Below are 13,368 nucleotides of genomic sequence, written 5' to 3' on the forward strand. Positions count from 1 at the left end.
CGGAATGTCTCCAAGTACTTGTGCCAACAGCAAGCCATTAATACTTATCTTACCCAGGGCAGCATGTCAGGTGTTGAAGTGTGGGCGTGTGGATGGGAACGGTTAGTCTATACTGACAGGGTGTATCCACTTAGAGTGCGGTTTCGACCATGCAGAATATCATCAGGTCGTAAAGTTTGTCACGTGTTTCTGGGAAGATTTTTCGACGCAGAGAAAACGCTACCAACACATCGACGTGTGTACGTCTTAAGCTACCACATATAAAAATATCTGCACTTATGCCCGTTATATACTGTATGTGAAGTTCGCTGTTTTGTGCTTCCCTTGCATCATTCCGCCCACTTTCCACCGCACAAACTTCAGTTACATGTTTTCCTGTCTTGACATCCGTGAATAATCGTACTCGCACCTTTCTTTGCGGAACGTCCCATGTCAGTCTCTCCATGTACGGAGAGCGCTACTGCCCTGCAGCTGCGTGGAGGAGTACCTGGATATCATAGTGTGCCTTGAAACACACGTTGTTTCTTTGTCGGTATTCCAGTCAATTGAGAGCTTTTAGAATCACATGATGAAATGCGCTCTCGAAAACACCTTAATCAGTTTCCGAAATTTTTTTACTGTTTTTGTTGTTGTGAGACCATGAACTTGTATTTTGTGCAGCAATTGTATCATGTGTTCTACGTATTTAAATGCTATGTTATACATTACAGCTATTTGGAAGATACTGTTTATTCTTCGGTTACAGAATTTTGTGGTGGGTAAAATTCTGTATACTTTTAAAACTACTTACACAACTCGTGGACAGCTATGCCATACTTCGACGGTCGTGCACCATCTTTTACCTCGGAACAGAAAAAATATCTGCTACCATGGAACTCGCGATATCTGCAAAGGTAATGCGTTTATTTGATGTTTGAACAATTTTCTATGTCCTACAGACGGAAATTTGAGTTAGTTGCCGGTTGCTTCTGTTTCCGACTATTAATTTGTGCCTGGCTTCTGATAATACTTCATAGTAATTCGATTTCTTTTACAGATTATTTTGCTGGTGTCTAGTAGAGTAAACATGTAACACATAAATAATCAGATATACTACTGACGAGATTTTGTTGAATGTAACATTCTTAATTTTGAACAGAACATTAAGTGCGATAAGCGGGAAATACGCCTTCGAGACTCGGTCCGGCACAAATTTTCATATCGATGGAAATGATCATATGGCACGATATTTCGTCCACAAGGGACGGCATTATGAGGACTGCGACTGTTGATCAATACAAATAAAACAGTTTAGTGTTTTACATCACTATCCACAGGTGGAGAATTGTTTATTCACGTGGCTGGTGTAGGTGAATAGTACAGACGACATTTCACAGTCGCAGACCGAGGGCAATGTTGGTTATTTTGTGTCTTTTATTATGATAAAAATTGGTTATCCAGAAAAGGCACTTTACGGGTGAAAAACATGAATTTCTGGCAGTGATCTGTACTTACAGAGTTTTAAAAGATCTGATGTATGTCCTCTCCACTGCACATTACATTTCATTTCGATCCCCAGTTCTACATTTCTCCTGAGAGTACGACCTACATCCGCTTCTCTACTCTGCAAACCACATTAAGGTGCGTGTGGGAGGGCACTTCCGGTACCCTGTCAGTTCCCTTCTTCCGCGATCGATACAATGACGCGTGAGAAGAGGGACTGCCGGCAAGCCTACGCATTAGGATTGGTTGGTTGATTTGGGGGAGGAGACCAAGCACTGAGGCCATCGCTCCCATCGGAATAGGGAAGGATGGGGAAGGAATTCGGCCGTGCCCTTTCGAAAGAACCATCACGGCATTTGCCTGAACCGATTTAGGAAAATCGCGAATAGCCTAAATCAGGATGGCCGGACGCGGAACCGTCGTCCTCCCGAATGCGAGTGCTGTGTGCTAACCACTCCGCCACCTCGCTCCGTACGCATCAGGACGGAATCCAGGATTTTTCTTGTCGTGGTCATTTCGTGAAATGTACACGGGAGAAAGTCATACGTTGCCCGCCTCTTCTTCGAAAGAGCGCAATCAGAATTTCAACAGCAAAGTTCTTCCTGATGCACAATGCCTCTCCCTGCGTAGCGTCTACGATTAGACTTGGTTGAACATATCCGTAATGACTGTAAGGATACAGATATGAATACAATTGCGATGTATCGAATATTAGCCTTACACTCCTTGCCTGGACCTAAGATCGCTGATGAATCAGGGTTGTCCTATCAGACAAGGAGTAGGGCTAGCTGTTACGAACTGAAAACATTCTCGTAGGCACAACACTGCCACTTCCAAAACATAGGAATCAGTTTCGTTGTCTCACAGGAGTTAAAAATGTGTTTGACATTGTCATTTGATGACCTGAAATGAACACCATAATCTCTTCGACACCACTTTCCAAATTTAGGGGCTGGCCAGAGTGGCCGTGCGGTTCTAGGCGCTACAGTCTGGAACCGCGAGACCGTTACGGTCGCAGGTTCGAATCCTGCCTTGGGCATGGAGGTATGTGATGTCCTTAGGTTAGTTAGGTTTAAGTAGTTCTAGGTTCTAGGGGAATGATGACCTCAGATGTTAAGTCCCGTAGTTCTCAGAGCCATTTGAACCAAATTTAGGAATATATACCGTTGTCCAAAATATCGACGACGAGCGTCAAGCCACCAAAGGTTTGCGGTCTGCGCAAAACTTGACCTAGTGCACAGCTTGTGGGATAGCGTGGCTCTACTGTGAAACGCGCCTTTCGACTCCTCTCTCTGGCTACGGTATGCTGTCGTCCACAGTGGCACTGAAGTTGCCCACGGGGCTTCATGTAAGGCGACTGCACTTAAAGCAACAAACGCAAATGTTGCAGTGTTGTGCTTATTTTACCACAAAACAGTATAAACAGGTGACAGTGAAGTAGAAACAATTATATATACAGAACGTAATTAACTGCAACTTGCATGACGGCAGACAGAAATGCCCTTTGTTTTTCTTTCCGAACTTAACAGATTTACACATACATTCTGACAATTGATTTATGTGCTCAGTATGGAGTGTGACCATCTCTGGCACCAAAACATGCCTGACAGCGACGGGACACGCTGTGAATGATGTCATCAATCTCAGGTTGAGGCCATGACGCCTATTCTTCCTGCAGAGCTGCTCACGAGTCTTAGAGAGTGGTTGGTGGATGCTGACGTTATGCAACCCATTGCCCTAGTGCTTACTCTACGGGACTGAAAGCGGGAGAGCGAGCAGGCCACACCATGCTTGTAATATCTTCTGTTAAAAAAAAATATCCATGCTCTGTGAGGTCGAACACTAACGTCCATCAGTTCGAAGTCTGGGCCCACAGCATCACGCAACAACAGCGCAAGAGATCCAAAGATCTCTTTACGGTAAATGACAGAAATTAAATCTTGCTGATCCACCCACACAATTTCATGAAGAGGTGTTCGAGTGGTCAACATAATCCCTGCACACACCATTAGAGATTCTCCTTATCCGTCCCTTTCAACAATGTTTGGGTCCTGAAATCTTGTTCCACATGCCCTCCAGATGCGAAGCCGTCGAAAACCACTCTCCAGACCAAATCGGCTCTCATCTGTGAAAAGAAAATTTGATCACCGTTCGACCGTCCAGGTGGCAACACTCTAGGTGTTCCCTTCTGTAAAGACACGCCAGAGGTAAACAGGCAGCAGGTTTCCTGCAATACAGGCCACTCTGCTCAAGTCTTCTGAACACTGATACAACACGTCCAGGGGACGCTGCGAGGTCAGATGCCAGTTGCAGTGCAGTAGTAAGGCGGTGCCGTCGTGCCCTTACAGCCAAATAATGTCCCACTCTTTCTGATGTCCCTCGTGGTCGACCCTGTCCTGGCCTCCGAGATTCTGTTTCGGTCTCTGTAAACTGTCGCCTCATCGGAGAAACAACAGAACGATTCACATTAAGCCATCGGGCGACATGAGTTTGCGACAGTCCTGCTTCCATTCTTCCTATGGCCCTCCACAGCAGAGAGTATGTAGGTGTCTTTTCTGTGCTATACTGCTCCGTCTGTGACTTTGTACACAGTTATTGTGGGTGTAGGACTACCCTGCAAACACAACCCCGCTTAATAGATGCCCTGATGTGATTGATGGCGTGGTTGCCCGTTGATTGGAATGCCGTGTTCCGAGTAGAAAGCGACCATAACGACGTCTGTTGACAGTTCGTATGACTATATCGTGAATTAGACACAGTTTGTTGCTGTAATTTTGGACGCCAGTGCACTTCGCTCTCTTGTCAGTTTTTTTTCTGAAGAGACGGGACGTCAACTGAAGTAGCTTTGTTTCGCTCTGAGGTTACTAAATTCATTTTAGAAGGAATTTCATTGCCACAGCGAGTGTGTAGTGATAAAGCCTAGTGATGTTTACTGACGACGTTATTTATATTACGACATGGAAAATGGAAATGAGCGTCATTGGCCAGGAGGCCCCTCGCAGGGCAGGTCCGGCCGCCTTGGTGCAGCTCAGATTACATTCGAAGCCACATTGGGCGACCTGCGCGCTGGATGGGGAAGAAATGATGATGAAGACAACGCAACACCCAGTCCCTGAGAGGAGAAAATCCCCGACCCAGCCAAGAATCGAACCCGGGCCCGTGGGACGGCAATCCAACAGTGTGTTATTCATGGGTTTATCAACTCCCGATAACAATCTTATATCTCGCCTAACATGACACTGTGAATACTTGAATGAACATGACCATGGTCAGATGACTGAAATTGGTTGTATAAATAAGGTATTTGACCAGTAGCTCAAGGCAGTAATACGTCATTTTTCAAATTTTCAAAAAAAATGGCTCTGAGCACTATGGGACTCAACTGCTGAGGTCATTAGTCCCCTAGAACTTAGAACTAGTTAAACCTAACCAACCTAAGGACATCACAAACATCCATGCCCGAGGCAGGATTCGAACCTGCGACCGTAGCGGTCTTGCGGTTCCAGACTGCAGCGCCTTTAACCGCACGGCCACTTCGGCCCGCCTCAAATTTTCAGAAATCGCTGCCGTCGGTTCAGTACGCTTTAGATAACTTTCGTATACAATGCTTTACGTGGTGTAATTTTCAAGATATTCAGCTTCGACTGTGTCGAATAAGTGGTCAGATATTTCATCGTTCTTTGTCGCATATTTCTACCTAGCGAATATGCGACTCACAGTCAGTATTTACTGATATCTGATTATTATTAATGCTGCTCCAAAAATCAGACGTTTTTAACATACCCGTATGAGGGAAGTTGGCGCTTCGAGAACTGCCAATTTCAAGGCAGCTGCAATCGGTGATGCAATTAATGGGTTCAAAGAATGTAACATCGATCCCTGCAATCCCCTTCTGCCTAACGATTTTACTGCAGAGAAACCCACGATGTGTATTATGGTTCAAATCAGGTACAGTATAATTTTAAGTTATGCTAATAGCTAATTATGTACATGATTCAGAGAATGCAAATGACACTGAATCTGTCTTAGAAATTGCCGATTCTCTTCGCAAGCAAATAGTGTCAACAATATACTGATTTAATCTGGTTAAGAGGGGGGTGGAAAGACTGGAAGTATACAGAAACAAAAATGATTATAAAAATGCCAAAATAAAAATCAAACAGAATGCTGTTTTGACACACATCAAACGACTCTGTTTGATCAGAAGATTACAAAACTGAAATTGTATTTAGTCCGGGCTAAGTGTTGCAGACGTTTTCTGTGAATATTTATCAAAGTTTTAATAAACAGCACGGTAGGTAAAGCATCGTCTTATAAGTGGAACTTGTTATCGGAATAGACGTATTTTGACCCATTTTTAAATTGAAGTATATAACTGCTTTAAAAGGTTTTTATTAAAAAAGTATTCAAATTAACTTGAGCGGTGTTCTCAAATGACGCTATGCAGAACTGGTTAATCGGGTTACTCCCTCAAAACGTATTATAACACCATGAATAACAGATGGTTCTGATCTGCGATTCGTGTCAGTAAAGCGGAGGATAAGTTCTATACGAGAAACCAAATACGAAAACGGTATAGACAAGAAGAAAGCTGGTAACCTACATACAAGTAAAAATATGGAAATGTGCGGATAATTCCAGGCAACTTTTAGTAGTGGGCGGAAGTGTGTACTAAGTTACATCAGAATCAGTTTCGATTATGTATAATTGTGGGGTATAGTTTACAAAGAAATTTCCATCTGAAGCAATCGATCTGGAAATGATCGATTTTTAATGCTTGATAACAACGGTCGAGTTGATAGAATTATCCCGAAGTACAGTGCTTAAAGTATCACGGTATATGATGGTAATGGATCTCGCTGGTGAGCGTGTATTTGATTACGTCGACCAGTCGTGAATAAATTAGTATGCATGCGTACCTAATACGTTCCAAAATACTGAGTATAAAAACGCCATTTTCTGGTGCTCGTACCACGGGTTTTATTGGTGATAAAAAAGGAAGAGCTCAGTGTTTTGGACACCCCCTGGGCTAGAGACCATTTGTACACCCAGCAGAAGGATCGTCTTAGTGTCACTATCCCACAGCACAGGTCAACGTATTCACACTACACACTTTCTCCTGCTTGAGCAAATGGAGCAAATCAATTGCTTCTTTTTGTATTTAGTGTGGTTCACGGCGGGACCTATGGAGGCACCAGTAGTTCATGAATAGTTCGTCAGAAAACCCCAAGACTATATTTTCGCCGTCAGCAGTGAATCAAGACCCAGCCGAGGATTCCAGCTAAGCACAGCAAATGACTGCAATTTTTACGGTATATTCCTCAGATGCCGATCTCGAACAACCTTCAATTTTTTTTTATATCTTTCTCGGTTTACAAGATACAGATTTTCAAATTTATCCTGCTTCTACAAGTAAAACCTGGTATGAGGCGAAATCTAGATAATAAACAATCACAGAAAATTGCTCAAATCTTAAAGGTATATTCTGTATGCGTTTATCTAGAAGAGCCATCTCCCCAAAAGCTTTATCCGTTATCGAGAAACACTTGTTTTTTGTGTTCCCATACCTAGCCGCGGATTCCGAGACAGCTATGCACAGCAAATGGCAATAGTTTTTACGATGTATTCACAAGATCCCAATCACGAACGACATTGAAAATTTTCGTCATATCTTTATTCGTTTTAAGATACAGAGATTCGAACTTACCATACTTGTACATGTAAAATATACAGGTAAAATACGGGGTGAGGCGAAAACGTAAGACATAAAGTGACGTAGACAGAAAAATATGCTGTAAGGTGTCTGCGTTATCATCTGTAAACCCCATGTTGTAGTACGAAGTACATGATGCAAAATGTTTTGCACGTAAAATCCGGTCTGAGGTGTAAAACTAGTTTTTCGTCATTTCAGTTTCACATAAGTTAACTATCAAAGTTTTACTAATCAATATATTTCCTTTCATATGAGTTACATGTCCTGCAGCATCAGGGTAAAGAGGGGAACCAGTGGAAAGTGTCACTATTGGAGCACCTAAAATGCGAAAACATTCCTATTTATTTAACATAGTTTGAGTGGAAAGTGGGGTACAGGCTATCTCATTCTTCCTTGCTCAGCAGCTTTAAAATTTTTCCCAAAAATTTTGTCATGCGAAAGTATTCGCACTTTTATGCTGAGAGAGAATAAGGCAGTGCCAAAGAGACGGAAAAGTAATAAATGCTGGAAGGTAATAGACAGTTGTGTTAAAGAAAGGACAAACGAGACAATGGCAGTGTGAGAGAAAGAGAGGGGGACAGTCGCAATGGAACACGGTTGAGAGGGACAGTGATTGAGAAGAGCGAAGGTGACATTGTTGGAGGATGGGGGAGTGGATAATGAGAAACAGAAAATGGAAGAGGGTGAGAGCCAGTGATAATGAGAAACAGAGTATATGACAGTGATAAAGAGGGAAGAGAGACAGTGACAGTGAGAAGAGACACAGTAGTAGGAAGGAAGGACTGAGATATTAGCAGTAAGAGAGATCAGGAGGGATACAGGGACAATGAGAGGAGATAGTGGTAGTAGGACAGAACGACGGGGACTGTGGCTGTGACACAGTGACAGAGAGACACAGAAGAATAATGACAATGGGTTGGGCTGAATGAGTGAGTTAGAAAGGGAACTGGGAGTGGATGGAAATGAGCGACTTAACGTGATGGACAGTGGGTATGAGTGAGTTATATTACGAGAACTTGTGGGAGTTTGAGATGAGCTGCATGTTAAAAAACATGCGTGTATGTTCACATGCCAAAATTTTTGGGAACATTTTTCAAGATGCTGAGGAAGCTCGTAACCCAGTATTCAGTTAGAATCTTTTAAATAAACAGGAACTTACTGCCATTATTTAGTGCTCTGACAGGAGCATTTTCCCGCTTGCAGCATTTTGGCAGTCAGTCAAATACACTACTGGCCGTTAAAATTGCTACACCAAGAAGAAATGCAGATGGTAAATGGGTATTCATTGGACAAATGTACTAGAACTGACATGTGATTACATTTTCACGCAATTTGGGTGCATAGATCCTGAGAAATCGTACCCAGAACAACAACCTCTGGCCGTAATAACGGCCTTGATACGCCTGGGCATTGAGCCAAACAGAGCTTGGATGGCGTGTACACGAACAGCTGCCCATGCAGCTTCAACACGATGCCACGGTTCATCAAGAGTAGTGACTGGCGTATTGTGACGAGCCAGTTGCTCGGCCACCATTGACCAGGCGATTTCAATTGGTGAGAGATCTGGAGAATGTGCTGGCCAGGGCAGCAGTCAAACATTTTCTGTGTCCAGAAAGGCCCGCACAGGACCTGCAACATGCGGTCGTGCATTATCCTGCTGAAATGTAGGGTTTCGCAGGGATCGAATGAAGGGTAGAGCCACGGGTCGTAACACATCTGAAATGTAACGTCCACTGTTCAAAGTGCCGTTAATGCAAACAAGAGGTGACCGAGACGTGTAACCAATGGCACCCCATACCATCACGCCGGGTGATACGCGAGTATGGCGATGACGAATACACGCTTCCAATGTGCGTTCACCGCGATGTCGCCAAATACGGATGCGACCATCATGATGCTGTAAACAGAACCTGGATTCATCCGAAAAAATGACGTTTTGCCACTCGTGCACCCAGGTTCGTCGTTGAGTACGCCATCGCAGGCGCTGTCCATGCTGCTCCAAACGTCGTCGAACTGTTCGTGCAGATGGTTGTCGTCTTGCAAACGGCCCCATCTGTTGTCTCAGGGATCGAAACGTGGCTGCACGATCCGTTACAGCCATGCGGATAAGATGCCTGTCATCTCGACTGCTGTTGATACGAGGCCGTTGGGATCCAGCACGGCGTTCCGTATTACCCTCCTGAAACCACCGATTCCATATTCTGTTAACAGTCATTGAATCTCGACCAACGCGAGCAGCAATGTCGCGATACGATAAACCGCAATCGCGATAGGCAACAATCCGACCTTTATCAAAGTCGGAAACGTGATGGTACGCATTTCTCCTCCCTACACGAGGCATCACAACGACGTTTCACCAGGCAACGCCGGTCAACTGCTGTTTGTGTATGAGAAATCGGTTGGAAACTTTCCTCATGTCAGCACGTTGTAGGTGTCGGCACCGGCGCCAACCTTGTGTGAATGCTCTGAAAAGCTAATCTTTTGCATATCAGCATCTTCTTCCTGTCGATTAAATTTTGTTTCTGTAGCACGTCATGTTCGTGGTGTAGCAATTTTAATAGTCAGTAGTGTATCTGGAACTGTGAAGTACCACGTGAATCCGAAGATCAGTCACTATGCCTGTTGGAAGTTTTAGCTTGGAGGACGCTTCGGACAACAAAACCATCACATCCCGAAGTTAACTGGCGTGTACTGGGACGGGAGGCGTGCCGCGCCATTTAGCACGTGGCGGCCGTGGCAGCGATGGCTGGCCCGCCGGCAGGAGGAGACAGTTTCCTGGGAGTGGCGGGCATGCCCAGACCAGAGCCGACCCCACCCCGCCCGCCCCGGCCTTAACTGAGGCACACATCCGGCCCGCCTCGGACAGGGTTCCGCCCCGGACGCACGCGCTCCCAGGCGACGGCGCCGGCCGGGAATGTCCGCCGTACGGGAAAGGCTGCTCAGCTGGCTAGATAGCTGGGAGCTTTTACGAGCCACCGCCGCCTTCCCTCTCTCCCACCCCCCACTGCTTACCAGGCCACTTCCCATACGACCTTTCCTCGCCCGGCGCTTGCGGTACATTTCATATCGCGGGTAAGTTACTGCCAGGATGTCCCGCGTCTCTCCGTATGGAAATGGCGATCGTAAAACAGAGTTTTACGCCAGCGTGTTACATCGCTCGGAGGCTCCATTTGTGTCTCCGTGTTTCTGTATTTTCATTCCTCTGCTAGGCAGATCGAGGGGAAAAGACACGGGAGTTGAAACGCGCTTCCAATTAGCTAGAAATGTAATCCCGGCATCGACTCCCAATGAAACTAGTCTAATTTGATCTCTTTGTTCGTGGAAACATTAACTGGCCCAGTACGGTCTCAAAGCAACAATAACGTAATCTGCCAAGTCTTTTCTTGTACTGGTAGGCCTACGGAAACTCTATCTGGAAGTAAATATTATTCCGAAATACATTCACTTCGCGTTTTGATTGCTATATTGGTGGCGATACCTGTAATATACACTGCCGGAATAAAATTAGTACACCCTCTCAGAGGTTTTCAAAACACTCAAGATTTATTGTTGCAACAGGGCATATGGAGTAAATGAAATGATTACTCTTATATATCAATACCACAACCTTCCTGGCAGATTTAAACTGTGTGCCGGACCGAGACTCGAACTAGGGACCTTTGCCTTTTGCGGGCAAATGCTCTACCAACTGAGCTACCCAAGCACGACTCACGCCCCGTCCTCACAGCTTTGCTTCCGGCAGTACCTCGTCTCCTACCTTCCGTTACAAAATCTCATTCTGGAATACCATAAGCGTTTCTAATGTAACAGGTATCGAACCATGCTGAAAAACCCACGGTAGTATGTGGTATATATAGCCTTCACGGGCGGCAATGGACACGCTGACACTGGCAGATGGCGATTAATGTTCTGGGATAAGTTACGCGACGCCCGCTCCACCTGTTCACGTGGTTTTGTTAGAATTGTAGGTTGACGAGGGGCATGAGTCTCTTCACGCCCTATCATATCCGACACGCGCACGACTGGAGACAAATCCCACGAGGGAAGCTGCTGCACCTTTTGTAGAGCACGTCGACTTTCACGGTCAGTGTGTGGACGAGCATTATCTTGTTGGAACAACATATCAACTTTCTGTAGCAAAGAGCGTCGACAACATTCTTCACGTACCGAGAACTAGTTCAGAAATGGCAGCTATAGCTTATCGCACCCCAGAACATAAGGCCTAGGGTGGGGCCTTTGCCTTGGACGAAAGCACTCACCAGGTCTACGTCGTAAGTGCAAACGACCATCACTTGCGTGCAGGCATCGTTCACCATTCCATCTTCCAAGTGATCCTCTGACGGCGCCAGTCTGCCACTGCTGCCCTTACAATACGACGATCCTGGTGGGCCTCTGTGCCGCGTGGATCCGCAGAGCCTCGTCTACAAGTGTGGGAATCTTCAGCTGACCACTGATAGCAGAATCGTTGCATAAGTGACACTGCATGTCCAGTTTGTGCGGCAATAAAAGCAAATAAAAGCGAAATGTCACTGCCGTAGCCATTCGTTAGGATCTTGAGCTATTGAGAACGTCGTGTCTTAATGTAAGTCGGTATTGGTTTCCACGACTCGCTCAGAGGAGAGTACTTCTTTGATAAGATCATCAACTAGCCTAATTTCTGTAGATTATTCCAAAAAACTGTCTCAACAGCGGGAAGCGGCAGCAACCACTCATATCTCATTATCGTTCACTGCGAGTTCCTCCGCTAAGCAATGCTCTGACGCCGTGGATTTTTCGGGTTCTTGTGACTTCATGTGGCGGCGATGTATCACACACCTCTCCTCAACAGTATGAATTGTTTGACCGATTGAAACCTGGCAATTACGGAAAGCAGGTTTGGGTTACGATTGTGAATGGGGCCCAAATCAATTACTATCGGTTTCCTTTGTTATTTCACTCATTTATATTTAATAAATAATTTTTGAAAACAAGCCAATGAGGTCGCAAACAGACTTTTAAGGCACGTAACCACAATCACGGCTGAAGGCCTTTAACGCGAAAAGTGACAAATATTAAAAATTTAACAAATTCATGAAATACAGACAACCAATAATTTCGAAGACGAGACTATGAAGACACAATCACAATTTTAAGGCAAGTAACCACAATCACGGCTGAAGGCCTTTAACGCCCAAAATGGCAATTATTAAAAAAATTTTGCAAACATACATAAAATACAGACAGAAAATAATTTTTGAAAACTACCCAATGTGGTAGCAATCAGAATTTTAAGGCAAGTAACCACAATCATGGCTGAAGGCCTTTAAACCCAGAAGGGCAATTATAAATAATTAAACAAACACACATAAAAAAACAGACAGCCAATAATTTTTTAAAGCAACCGAATGTGGTCGCAATCAGAATTTTAAACCAAGTAACCACAATCACGGCTGAAGACCTTTAATGCCAAATGACAATTATAAAAAAATTTAACAAACATACTATCAAACGGCGAATCGCATAGCAAAACTTAATTTAAAGAAACAAACAACAGCTCATAGTATGAAGGCTTTCACGACCGGATGACATATCTTCTGGTAAACCTTCCGGGATGTAAGGTCGTGGTCCATGAAACTCTTCAGCTCCTAACGTTTCGTCCAGAGCTGCGCTGGACATCTTCAGAGGGGTGTTTCTCCTCCGGTGAGTCTTGCAAGAGTTTCATGGACCACGACCTTACATCCCGGAAGGTTTACCAGAAGAAACAACAGCTCACCAAACATGTGAGATGAATGATGCTAACTTAATAATACAACAATAAAATAAAACACAAGGGCCAGTGACAGGTGCTCCAGGAATCGACGTCTGAGTAGGTCACACCTAAAACATTTTCGCGAGCGAAGAGAAAGGCAGCCAAGAGTTGCATTCAAATCTTCGGACTAGTGGCAGTCTAACGAGCGACTAATGATAATCTTGGTGAGGCTACCTGACATCCAACAAAACAAATACAAGATGTAAAATTCCTCCAAAGCCGGAACCGGCGGTCTGGGCTCCGCCCCCAGAATACTGTGCTTAGAGCGCCCGGAACAAGAAGGAATGACTACCACTAAGGTAGAAGAAAGACACCCAACCTAGAAGCTGTCAAACTTACACACCTCACCAGACAGTGGCGGATAGGAGAAGAAATGTACACTGCC

This window comes from Schistocerca piceifrons, chromosome 1 (genome assembly GCF_021461385.2).
Source record: "Schistocerca piceifrons isolate TAMUIC-IGC-003096 chromosome 1, iqSchPice1.1, whole genome shotgun sequence".
NCBI lineage: Eukaryota > Metazoa > Arthropoda > Insecta > Orthoptera > Acrididae > Schistocerca > Schistocerca piceifrons.